A 13,588-nucleotide genomic window follows, 5' to 3' on the forward strand; every position below is an offset into this window, starting at 1 on the left:
CACAAAAATGAAGCATTAAGAAAGTAGAAGCAAGAACAGGTAACCTGGGAAGAATACAGAAACATTGTCCAAGCATCCCGGGATGAAATCAGGAAAGTCAAAGCCCAAGTGGAATTGAATTGGTAGCCTTGCTTGCAGTGATCATGAAATGGTAGAGTTCAGGATCCTTAGGGCAGCAAGGAGGACACACAGCAAGCTCACTACCCTGGACTTCAGGAGAGCAGACTGGCCTCTCGAGGGACCTGCTTGGCCAGATAACATGGGAAAAAGCACTGGAGGGGAAAGGGAGCCAAGGAAGCTGGTTAGTATTCAAGGATCACCTCCTCCAAGCTCAGGAGCGGTGTATCCCAAGAATGAAGAAGCAAGGCACAAAAGAAAAAAGGAGGTGTACAGAGGGTGGAAGCAAGGACAGGTAGCCTGGTCTGGTAACTGTCCGAATGTCCAGGAACCAGATTAGGCAAGCTAAAGCCCAGATAGAATTAAATCTCGCCAGAGACATCAAGGGCAACAAGAAAAACTTCTGTAACTATGTCAGAAATAAGGACAAGACTAGGGAAGGAGTTTCCCTCTCCAGAAGGAAACAGGAGACCTGGTCACCCAGGATATGGAGAAGCCTGAGATACTTAATGACTTTCACCTCGGTCTCCACCGGCAAGGGCTCTAACCACACTGCCCAAGTTGCAGAAGGCAAAGGCAGGAGCTATGAGAATAAAAAAATGCCCATTGTAGGTTACGATCAAGTATGAGACCATCTGAGGAACCTGAACGTGCATAAGTCCATGCGACCTGATGAAATCCATCCATAGGTCCTGAGGGAACTGGCAGATGAAGTTGCCAAGCTGCTTTGAAAATTCGTGGCAGTCTGATGAAGTTCCTGCAGACTGGAAAAGGGGAAACATAACCCCCATTGTCAAAAAGGAAAAATGAAGATCTGGGGAATGACAGGCCAGTCACTCTCACCTCTGTGCCCAGCAAGATCATGGATCAGATCCTCCTGGGAACTCTGCTAAGGCACATGGAAAATAAGGAGGTGACTGGTGACAGCCAACATGGCTTCACCAAGTGCAAGTCATGCCTGACAAATCTGGTGACCTTCTGTGGTGGGGTTACAGAGTTGGTGGATAAGGGGAGAGCAATAGACATCATCTACCTGGACTTAGGCAAAGTGTTTGACATTGGTCTCTAAATGGGAGAGAAACAGATTTGATGGATGCACTACTTGGTGAATAAGGAACTGGCTGGATGGCCTCACTGAAAGGGTTGCAGTCAACAGCTCGATGCCCAAGTGGAGACTAGTGACAAGTGGGGTCGGTAATGGGACCAGTGCTGTTTAACACAGACAGTGGGATTGAGTGCACTCTCAGCAAGCTTGCCGAGGGCACCAAGCTGTGTGGTTGACATGCAGGAGGGAAGGGATGCCACCCAGAGGGACCTGGGCAGGCTTGAGAGGTGGGCCCATGTGAACCTCATGAGGTTAAACAAGGCCAAGTGCAGGGTCACGGCAACTTCCAGTATCAATACCGGCTGAAGGATGAAGGGATTGAGAGCAGCTGTGCTGAGAAGGGTTTGTGGGTACTGGTGGATGAAAAGCTGGACATGAGCTGACAATGTGCGCTTGCAGCCCAGAAGGCCAACCGTATCCTGGGCTGCACCAAAAGAAGCGTGGCCAGCAGGTCGAGGGAGGTGATTCTGCCCCTCTACTCTGCTCTGGTGACACCCCACCTGGAGTGCTGCCTCCAGCTCTGGGGCCCCCAACATAAGAAGGGCATGGACCTGCTGGAGGGGGTCCAAGGAAAGACCACAAAGATAATCAGAGGGCTGGAGCACCTCTGCTATGAAGACAGGCTGAGAGAGCTGGGATTGTTCAGCCTGGAGAAGAGAAGGCTTTGGGGAGAGCTTATTGCAGACTTTCAGTACTTAAAGGGAGCCTACAGGAAAGGTGGTGAGGGACTCTTTATCAGGGAGTGTAGCGACAGGACAAGGAGTAACAGTTTTAAACTGAAAGAGGGTAGATTTAGATTAGCTACTAGGAAGAAATTCTTTACTGTGAGGGTGGTGAGACACTGGAAGAGGTTGCCCAGAGAATTTGTGGATGCCTCATCCCTGGTAATGTTCAAAACCAAGCTGGATGTGGCTTTGAGCAACCTGGTGTAGTGCGAATTGCCCCTGGCCGTGGCAGGGAGGTTGGAACTGGGTGATCTTTAAGGTCCCTTCCAACCCAAACCATTCTATGTTTCTACGATTCTATGAAAATGTCTATTTCTCTCCTGTGACTACAAAAAGTATCTAAAGTTCTATGATGGTATTCACCTATTCTATGATTCTATGAATTGGGCCAGTGATGTTAAAGAAAACAAGGAGAACTTCTGTAAGTACATAGGAGACAAAAGGAAGACAAGGAAAATGCAGGCCCATTGATGAATGAGATGGGGGACAGGACATGGAAAAGATGGAAGCTTTCTTTGCCTCAGAATTTACTAGCAAGACTGACCTTCAAGAGTTCCATGTCCTAGAGACCAGGGAGAAAGGCTGGGGTAAGGAAGATGTACCCTTGTTGGAACAGGATCAGGTCAGGTAACACTTAAAGTAAACTGCACATTCATAAGTCCATGGGACCTCATGGGGATGCACCACGAGTTCTGAGGAAGCTGGCAGATGTCATTGGGAGGCCACTCTTGATAGTATTTGTTTGTTCATGATGACTGGAAGAAGTGCCCAAAGATGGGAGGAAAGCAAATGTCACCCCTGTCTTGAAGGAGGGCAAGAAGGAGGACCTGGGAACTGCAGACCAGGCAGCATCACCTAAGACCCTGGGAAGGTGATTGAGCATGTAATCCTGGAAACCATTTCCAGGCATATGAATGACAAGAAAATCTTTGGACATAGTCGGTAGGGATTCACTAAGTCAAAGTAATGCTTGACCAACTTGATAACCAACTACTGTAATGAAATGACTGACCTGGTAGATGTGGGGAGAACAGTGGATATTGTATGCCTTGACTTCAGTAAGGCTTTTGACACTGTCTCCCAAAAGATCCTCATAGAGAAGCTAATGATGAAGCAGATGAACAGGCAGTGAAGTGCACTGAAAATTGGCTGAGTGGCCAGGCCCAGAGTGTGGCGATCAGTGGAACAAAGTTATGCTGGAGCCCAGAAACTAGCAGTGTACCCCAGGGATCAATACTGGGTCCATTTCTGTTCTACATCTTCATTAATGATCTGGATAATGGGGCAGAGTGTACACTCAGAAAGTCTAAAGATGAAACCAAGCTGGGAGGAGGGACTGGAACACCCCTCTTATGAAGAAAGGCTGAGGGATTTGTGTCTCTTCAGTCTGGAAAAAAGACAGCTGAGGGGGGATTTTATCAATGCTTATCAATACTTAAAGGGTGGGTGTCAGGAGGATGGGGCCAGGCTCTTTTCAGTGGTGCCCGGCAACAGGACCAGAGGTAATGGGCACAAACTTGAGCATAGGAAGTTCCACGTAAACATGAGAAGGAACTTCTTTCCTTTGAGGGTGGCAGAGCCCTGGCACAGGCTGCCCAGAGAGGTGGGGGAGTCTCCGTCTCTGGAGACATCCAAAATCCATCTGGACATGTTCCTGTGCCACCTGCTCTGGATGACCCTGCTCTGGCAGGGGGTTGGACTAGATGCTCTCCAGAGGTCCCTTCCAACCCTATGGTTCTATGATTCTGTGATTTGCCAGAGGGTCATGCTGCCATCCAGAGGGACCTCGACAGACTGGAGAAATGGGCTAACAGGAACATCATGCAGTTCAACAAGGAGAAGTGCTAAGTCCTGTACTTGGGGAAGAACAACCTGAGGCACCAATATATGCTGGCAGCCACCCAGCTGGAAAACAGATTTGCAGAAAAGAAGCTAGGGATCCTGGTGGACAGCAGGTTGAACATGAGACAGAAATGTGCCCTCGTTGCAAAGGTGAATGGAATCCTCAGCTGCTTTAGGCAAAGTGTTTCTAGTAGATCATGAGAGGTGATCCTTCCCCTTTATTCAGCATTGATGAGGCCACACCTGGGGTACTGTGTCCAGTTCTGGACTACCCAGTACAGATTTCTGCATATCTCAGAAATGTCTGCAATACAATAATCCCAGTGTTTCCAGTTCCTGGAGAGGCATACAATGCATCTGCAAGTTCACTCAATAGCTTTGGGCTCCTTTCACATGCTAGCGTAGAAGTAGTCAGCATAGATACATGATGTACATGGAAGAGTTTCTGTCTTGGAAGTACAGCTGTTTACTCGTGTAATGGCAACTGGAGATAGAATTAGTGTGATATCAGCTAAAAATCTCATGAATTTGTTAGATATTCCTCAACAATCTGGAAAGACTTAGTCACAAGTAGAAGTCTGTGAGTTGTTTTCTTTTTAACATCATCCTAATTTTCTTCAGGTAAGATGAATATAGGAGCGGGACAGCAATGTTGTATATTATTTCAGACTCTCTTGGTACAGGGGTGCATAACTATATTGCAGCATTGCCTCCTAGAAGGTATAGAGGCTAAGCAGTTGGGAAACTTTGCCAAAGATGGAGGTATTGATAAAGCAATTGGGAAGGCGGCAAACACTCTCAGTCTCTGGAGGCGACTACTAGCAGCTGTAAAGGGCAGGTATCCTTTTAAGGATGACATCGAATGCCGTCCAAGCAAATGGGCCAGCATGGAAAAAGGTATTAAGTACTTGAGGGAACTGGCTGTCCGAGAAGTGATTTATGGTGACTGGCAAGTGAATGTTAGACCCTGATGAAATGCTGTGCAAACGATCTTTGCTAAGGAAGTTTCTGCAGAGTGGATGTATATGGATGTATTTCCATACATTGTCAACAATGGTTTGGGGAGGATCTGATGCTGATGCACGAACTGTAAATGAAGTGGCTAACAGGGTATGATAGTATGAAGACAGTCTCTCTTGTCCCCTTACTGTGTCAGCCATGGAAAAAATGACTGAGAAAATAGAGGAAATCATGAGGACTGGGCAAAATGAGGAAATAGCTAAGAAAAAATATAAACTGTCTGAAAAACTGTCCAGGGTGGAGAAAGAATGCCAGTCTTCCCCTGAGCAGTCTCAGTCATTAAGAAAAAACATCCTCATATGAAACCAATTCAAGAGAAACAGGACCCGCTCCAAGATTTCCTGTGGCTTTGCCTCTGCAACTATGGAGAGGACATGAGTAAATGGGATAGAAAAATTTACCCTGGTACCACGAGCATGAGTGCTTGAGTTGCAAGGTAAAGCAGATGGAAGAAAGAATTCTTTCAGGAGGGTGGCTGCTCCAATCCATGTAAGTGGTTCTCCAGTCCTTGCAGGAACTCATCTGCTAATTGTAGATATTATCCCCAACATTAGGGCTGCCCTGCCTCCAGCCAGGAGGAGGAGAGGGATAACCACGTTTATTGGACTGTGTGGATTCGATGGCCTGGCACATTAGAGCCACAGAAGTATAGAGCCCTTGTGGACACGGGTGCACAGTGTACCCTATGGCCATCGAATCATAAAGGGACAAAATCTGTCACTATTTCTGGTGTGACAGGCACATCTCAAGAACTGACTGTATTAGAGGCTGAAGTGAGCCTGAATGGGAAGAAATGGGAGAAGCACCCCATTGTGACTGGCCCAGTTGCTCCGTACATCCCTGGCATAGACTGCCTCAAGAGAGGGTACTTCAAAGACCCGAAAGGCTGTCGGTGGGATTTTGATACAGCAGCTGTAGAGACTCAGGACATTACACAGCTGTCTACCTTACCCGGTCTTTCAGATGACCCTTCTGTGGTGGGACTGCTGAGGGTTAAAGAACAGCAGGTGCCAATTGCTACTGACACGGTGCATCGATGACAGTATCACACCAACTGAGACTCCCTGATTCCCATCCAGAACCTGGTTCATCAGATGGATACACAAGGGGTGATAGCAAGACTCGCTCACCCTTTAACAGCCCAATATGTCCAGTGTGGAAGTCTGACGGAGACTGGAGATTAACAGTAGACTATCGTGGCCTGAATGATGTGAGTGCTGAGTGCTCACTGTGAGTGCACTCACACTGAGTGCTGCTGTGCCAGGCCTGCTAGAACTGCAGTATGAACTGGAGTCAAAGGCAGCCAAGTGGTGTGCTACAATTGATATCGCTAATGCATTCCTCTCTATTCCTTTAGCAGCAGAGTGCAGGCCACAGTTTGCTTTCACCTGGAGGGATGTCCAGTACACCTGGAATTGACTGCCCTGGGGTGGAAACACAGCCCTACTATTTGTCATGGACTAATCCAGACTGCACTGGAGAAGGCTGGAGCTCCAGAACACCTGCAATACATTGATGATATGATTGCGTGGGGTAATACAGCAGTAGTTTTTAAGAGAGGTAAGAAAATAATCAAGATTCTTCTGAAAGCAGGTTTTGCTGTAAAAAGAGGTAAGGTCAAGGGGCCTGCAAGAGACATCCAGTTCTTGGAATCAAGTGGCAAGATGGTCGTCGCCAGATCCCAATGGACATGATTAACAAAATAACATCTATGTCCCCACCGACTAGCAAAAAGGAAACACAAGCCTTTTTAGGTGTTGTGGGTTTATGGAGAATGCATATCCCAGGTTATAGTCAGATTGTGAAACCTCTCTATGAAGTGGCTCGAAAGAGAAATGATTTTACGTGGGGTCCTGAGCAGTAACAGGCCTTTGAGCAAATTAAACAAGAGATTGTGCATGCAGTAGTCCTTGGACCAGTCCGAACAGAACGGGACATTAAAAATGTGCTCTACACTGCAGCCGGGGACAATGGCCCTACCTGGAGCCTCTGGCAGAAGGCACCAGGGAAGACTCGAGGTCGACCCCTACGATTCTGGAGTCAAGGATACAAAGGCTCCGAGGCCAACTATACCCCAACTGAGAAAGAAATCTTGACAGCATATGAAGGAGTTAGAGCTGCTTCAGAGGTAACTGGTACCGAAGCACAGCTCCTCCTGGGACCCCAATGACCAGTGCTGGGCTGGGTGTTCAAGGGTAGAGTTCCTTCTATTCATCATGCCACTGATGCTACCTGGAGTTAAGTGGGTTGCCCTAATTACACAGCGAGCTCAAACAGGAAACCCAAATCATCGAGGAATCGTAGAAGTGATCACAAACTGGCACAAAGGCAAAGACTTTGGAATGCCACCAGAGGAGGTGGTGATTTGCGCTGAGTAAGCCCCACCTTATAATGAACCCTTAGATAATGAGAAACTGTATGCCTTGTTCACTGATGTGTCTTGGCGTATTGTGGGAAAGCATCAAAACTGGAAAGCTGCTGTGTGGAGTCCTACACAACGAGTAGCAGAATCTGCTGAAGGACAAGGTGAATCGAGTCAATTTGCAGAGCTAAAAGCTGTCCAGCTGGCTCTAGGCATTGCTGAATGAGAAAAGTGGCCAATGCTCCATATCTATACTGACTCATGGATGGTGGCCAACACTCTATGGGGGTGGTTAAAGCAGTGGATGCTTCCAACTGGCAGCACAAAGGTAAATCTATTTGGGCTGCCAACTTGTGACAAGATATTGCTGGCCAGCTAGGGAAACTAGTCATAAAGGTAAGTCATGAAGATGCCCACATATCCATGAGTTGGGCTACTGAGGAAGATAGAAACAATCAGCAAGTGGATCAGGCTGCTAAGATTTTCCAGATACATTTGGGCTGGGAACATAAAGGTGGACTGTTTTTAGCTCAGTGGACCCATGACACTTCAGGTCATCAAGGAAGGGATGCAACATATAAATGGGTCCTTGACTGAAGGGTGGATTTAACCATGGACACTATTGTGCAGGTTATCCATGACTGTGAAACATGCACCAAAATCAAGCACGCTAAAAGGTTAAAACCTTTGTGGTATGAGGGACGATGGTTAAAATGTAAGCATGGGGAGGCCTGGCAAATTGACTACATCACACTCCCTCAAACCCACCAGGGTAAGCACTACGTGCTTACTATGGTAGAAGCAAGCATTGGATGGTTGGAAACCTAGGCCATGCCCCATGCTACTGCCTGGAATACCATCCTGGATCTTGAAAGGCAACTCTTGTGGTGACATGGTACTCCAGAAAGAATTGAGTCAGACAACGGGACTCATTTTAAATACAGTCTTGTAAGTAATTGGTCCAAAGAACATGACATTGAGTGGGTATATCACATCCTCTATCATGCACCAGCCTCAGGGAAAATTGAACAATACAATATATTGGTAAAAAGTACCCTGAAGGCAATCAGTGGTGGAAGTTTTAAAAATTGGGACAAGCATTTAGCACAAGCTCCCTGGTTAGTTAACACCAGGGGATCTATCAATACAGCTGGTCCTGCTCATTCAGACTTGTAGAATGGTGCATGAAAGGAATATGTTGGGGAAAACTGTTTGGGTTTTTCCTGCCTCAGGCAAAGGCAAACCCATTCATGAGACTGTTTTTGCTCAAGCATCTGTATGTACTTGGTGGGTGACGCTGGACAATGGAGAAATTCAGTGTATACCTCAAGGAAATTTAACCCTTGGTGAGAATACTCAATCCTGAGTCTGCTATAATAGATGAAATTCTGCAATTATGAACAAAATAGACTTAATGAACTTTTGTGTATAAAGATAAATCATAAACGACTGATCTGTGTATATATATGTATATATTTGATGGATAAGAAGTATTAGTGATCTGAGCATGATGCAAATGGTATGGAATAAGGGGTGGAATGTCCTGGTTTGGGGTGGAGCAGAGACAACTTTCTGTTCAGTTCCCATCCATTACTGAGTCCGGTCTGGAACTTCCCCAGTGCCTGCTGGGGAGATCTCCCTGGGAGTTTGATACTTCCTTGGAGCGAGAGGTGGGGGAGAGAATCTGTCACCTTGTCATTGGCCAGCCTGGCCCAAACTGTAACACCTGCTTATCATACTTCTGATTAATAACATGAGAAATAACTGATACTTCTGGAAAAAGGGGGGATAATAATACAACAGCTGGATAATTGTTACTCTTGGCAGAAAAAACCCAGAAACAAAAGAAGGACAGCATCTTGTCATTGTCAGAAAGTGCTGAAACACATAAAATAGAAGTAGTTTGAGGAAACCTTTGATTTGTAACCTTTTGGGTACCTCAATATAAGAAGGCCATCAAACTATTGGAGTGTGTGCAGAGGAGGATGACCAAGATGGTGAAAGGCCTTGCGGACAAGATTTATGAGGAGTGGCTGAGGTCACTTGGCTTGTTCAGTTTGGAGAAGAGAAGGCTGAGGGGTAACCTCATCGCAGTCTACAACTTCCTCAAGGGGGGCAGTGGAGAGGGAGGTGCTGATCTCCTCTCTCTGGTGACCAGCAATAAGACGCGAGAAAATGGAATTAGGCTGTGTCAGAGGAGGTTCAGATTGGACATTAGGAAAAGGTTCTTCATGGAGAGGGTGGTCAGTCACTAGGACAGGCTCCCCAGGGAAGTGGCCATGGCACCAACCCTATCAGAGTTCAAGGAGCGTCCAGACAAAGCTCTTAGTCATATGATTTAGTGTTAGGTAGTTTTGCGAGGAGCAGGGAGTTGGACTCGACGATCATTATAGGTCCCTTCCAACTTGAGATATTCTGATTCTATGGTTCTATGAAATGAGATTTAACTTTTTCTAAAACATGAATTCAATAGCAAGATAAAATGCAAAATGGAATTCAACCTCAGCCCTGGGTCCTTTCTCTAATCTTGGTTTCAAAGGCCACCGAAGGCTGCCAGTTCCTTTGGGATTCCCAGAGAATACTACCTGTAACATGAAGCCTCCTTCACCATTAATACCTATTTTTATGTTGTCAAAATGTGATTAAAGTGTTGCAAAGGCCTGTTTCTTATTGAAGGCTGAGATATCATAACATCACAGGTTTCTTACCATCACCAATGTTAATAAAATGTTTAATAATGTGAGTTTACAAAAAGATTGCCATTATATGACCTCTTTACTTTTAAAAAAATTATTAAATTATTCCTTGCATGTGTATTATGTTTATTCCCCTCACTTTTTACCAATCTATTGTGTGTATGACCAGTGACTCCTATCTTAGATGTATTTGGGATGTTAGAAAGATTGACTCTGTTGTTAAATAGATGCTAAGATGATTGGAAACATTTAACTGTATGACTGTACAACAACCTCTGAGCTTCAGCTGTGCCATTCTTCTGTCTGCAGACATTTATTTAAACACTGTTAGCAGCTGCAGAAGGTCACTACAGCAGAGAACACTTTGGCCCTTCAGGGGTCATTACAAGAAATGAGGACTCCAATTGAAAAGTTGTGAGCATCCTTGTTGCAGTTGTAACTAGAGTCACTGATACTCCCCAGGCTGGTCTTTATAGATGCAATCACTTAATAAGGGTCTTGATCTGGCCAAAGCCTATAATAGAATTAAATGTCAAATGATACTCTCCTGGTGCATTTCCTGTGATATGAGTAATGCTCAGTCACTCACAATGTTTTCAATTGGTATCTCTAGCCAGGAAGTTTTGGGGTAGAGGCAGATTCTCCAGTTTCATGTCTAAAAATCTGAAATATTCCAAAAATAGCAGTTCAGAGGTGGAATTTCTGATCATAGTATAGTATTAATGAAAAAAAAAAAAATTGTTCCTTCTACATCACTTAATTGAAGTGGCTATATTAGTCACATTTAGAAACCCAGGGTCCTTCTGTTGTTAATGCAATGAGACATACATAGAATCATAGAATCATAGAATTGTTGAGGTTGGAAGGGACCTTTAAGATCATCGAGTCCAACCTTTAGCCTACCCTGACAAGAGCCACTTCTAAACCATGTCCCTCAGTGCCCCATCTACCCTTTTTTTAAACACCTCCAGGGATGGTGAATCCACCACCTCCCTGGGCAGCCTATTCCAATGTTTAATAACCCTTTCAGTGAAAAAATGTCTCCTAATATCTAATCTAAACCTCCCCTGATGTAACTTGAACCCGTTTCCCCTCGTCCTATCACTTGTCACCAGGGAGAAGAGGTCAGCCCCCATCTCTCTACAACCTCCTTTCAGGTAGTTGTAGAGGGTGATAAGGTCTCCCCTCAGCCTCCTCTTCTCCAGGCTAAACAACCCCAGCTCCCTCAGTCGTTCTTCATAAGGTTTGTCCTCCAGACCCCTCACCAGCTTTGTAGCCCTTCTCTGGACACACTCCAACACCTCAATGTCCCTCTTGTAGCGAGGGGCCCAAAACTGAACGCAGTACTCGAGGTGGGGCCTCACCAGTGCCGAGTACAGGGGGATGATCACTTCCCTAGTCCGGCTCACCACACTATTCCTGATACAGGCTAGGATGCTGTTGGCCTTCTTGGCCACCTGGGCACACTGCTGGCTCATATTCAGCCAGCTGTCAACCAACACTCCCAAGTCCTTTTCTGTCGAGCTGCTTTCAAGCCATTCTGCCCCAATCCTGTAGCGCTGCATGGGGTTGGTGTGACCCAAGTGCAGGACCCGGCACTTGGCCTTGTTGAACCTCATACCACTGGCCTCAGCCCATCGGTCCAGCCTGTCCAGATCCCTCTGCAGAGCCAACCTACCCTCAAGCAGATCAACACGCCCGCCCAGTTTAGTGTCATCTGTGAACTTACTGAGGGTGCATTCAATCCCTTCATCCAGATCATTGATAAAGATATTAAAGAGAACCGGCCCCAGCACCGAACCCTGGGGGACACCACTTGTGACTGGATACCAACTGGATTTAACTCCATTTACCACCACTCTCTGGGCACGGCCATCCAGCCAGTTTTTTACCCTGCGAAGAGTACACCTGTCCAGGCCATGAGCAGCCAGTTTCTCCAGGAGAATGCTGTGGGAAAGTGTGTCAAAAGCTTTGCAAAAATCCAAGTAGATAACATCCACAGCTTTTCCCTCATCCACTAAGTGGGTCACCTTATCATAGAAGGATATTAGGTTTGATAGGCATGACCTGCCCTTCACAAACCCATGCTGACTGGGCCTGATCACCCTGTTCTCCTGCATGTGCCGTGTAATGGCACTGAGGAGGATCTGTTCCATGACCTTCCCAGGCACCGAGGTCAGACTGACTGGCCTGTAGTTCCCCGGATCCTCCTTCCGGCCCTTCTTGTGGATGGGTGTCACATTTGCTAACCTCCAGTCAGCTGGGACCTCCCCGGTCGTCCAGGACTGCTCATAAATGATACCAAGTGGCCTGGCGAGCACCTCCGCCAGCTCTTTCAATACCCTTGGGTGGATCCCATCCGGCCCCATAGATTTGTGCACCTCCAGGTGCTGAAGCAGGTCCCTCACCATTTCCCTTTGGATTAGAGGGGCTTCATTCTGCTCCCTATCCCTGTCTTCTAGTTCAGGGGTCTGGGTGCTCAGGGAACAACTGGTCCTACTGCTGAAGAGTGAGGCAAAGACTGCATTAAGTACCTCAGCCTTTTCCTCATCCTTGGTCACTATGTTGCCGGCCCCATCTACTAGAGGACAGAGATAATCCTTAGTCCTCTTCCTATTGCTAATATATTTATAGAAGCTTTTTTTGTTGTCCTTGACAACAGAAGCCAGGTTTAGCTCCAGCTGGGCTTTGGCCCTCCTGATTTTTTCCCTACATAGCTTCACTACCTCTTTGTAGTCCTCTTGAGTGGCCTGCCCTTCCTTCCAGAGGCCATAGATCCTCTTTTTTTCCCTACGTTGCAACACCAGCTCCCTGTTTAGCCAGGCCGGCCTTTTTCCCCGATGGCTTGTCTTCTGGCACATGGGGACAGCCTGCTACTGCGCCTTTAAGACTTCCTTCTTGAAAATCATCCAGGCTTCCTGGGCTCCTTTGCCCTGGAGGACTGCCTCCCAGGGGACTTTGTCAACCAGGCTCCTGAAAAGCCCAAAGTCCGCCCTCCAGAAGTCCAAGGTAGCAGTTCTGCTGACCCCTCTCCTTGCTTCTCACAGAATCGAAAACTCTATCATTTCATGGTCACTGTTCCCAAGACAGCCTCCAACCTTCACATCCCCCACAAGACCTTCCCTATTTACAAACAACAGATCCAGCAGGGCACCTTCCCTAGTTGGCTCTCTCACTAGCTGCGTCAGGAAGTTATCCCCAGCACATTCCAGGAACCTTCTAGACTGTTCCCTCCCTGCTGTATTGTATTCCCAGCAGATGTCCGGCAAATTGAAGTCCCCCACGAGGACAAGAGCTCGCGATCTTGAGACTTCTCCCAGCTGTTTATAGAATATTTCATCTGCCTCCTCATCCTGATTGGGCGGTCTATAACAGACTCCTACTACGATATCCGCCTTGTTAGCCCTGCCCCTGATTCTTACCCATAAACACTCAACCCCATTATCACCATCATTAAGTTCAAAGCATTCATAACACTCCTTAACATACAGGGCCACACCCCCGCCTCTCCTTGCTTGCCTATCCTTCCTGAAGAGCCTATAGGCATCCATGGCAGCACTATAGCTATGTGAGTCACCCCACCACGTTTCTGTGATGGCGACTACATCATAGTTTCCCTGCTGCACGATGGCCTCCAGCTCGTCCTGCTTATTCCCCATGCTGCGTGCATTAGTGTAGATGCACTTCAGTTGGGTTAATTGTCCTACCACTTTCTTGGGGG

Source organism: Larus michahellis, chromosome 18 (assembly GCF_964199755.1).
Source record: "Larus michahellis chromosome 18, bLarMic1.1, whole genome shotgun sequence".
Taxonomy (NCBI): Eukaryota; Metazoa; Chordata; class Aves; order Charadriiformes; family Laridae; genus Larus; species Larus michahellis.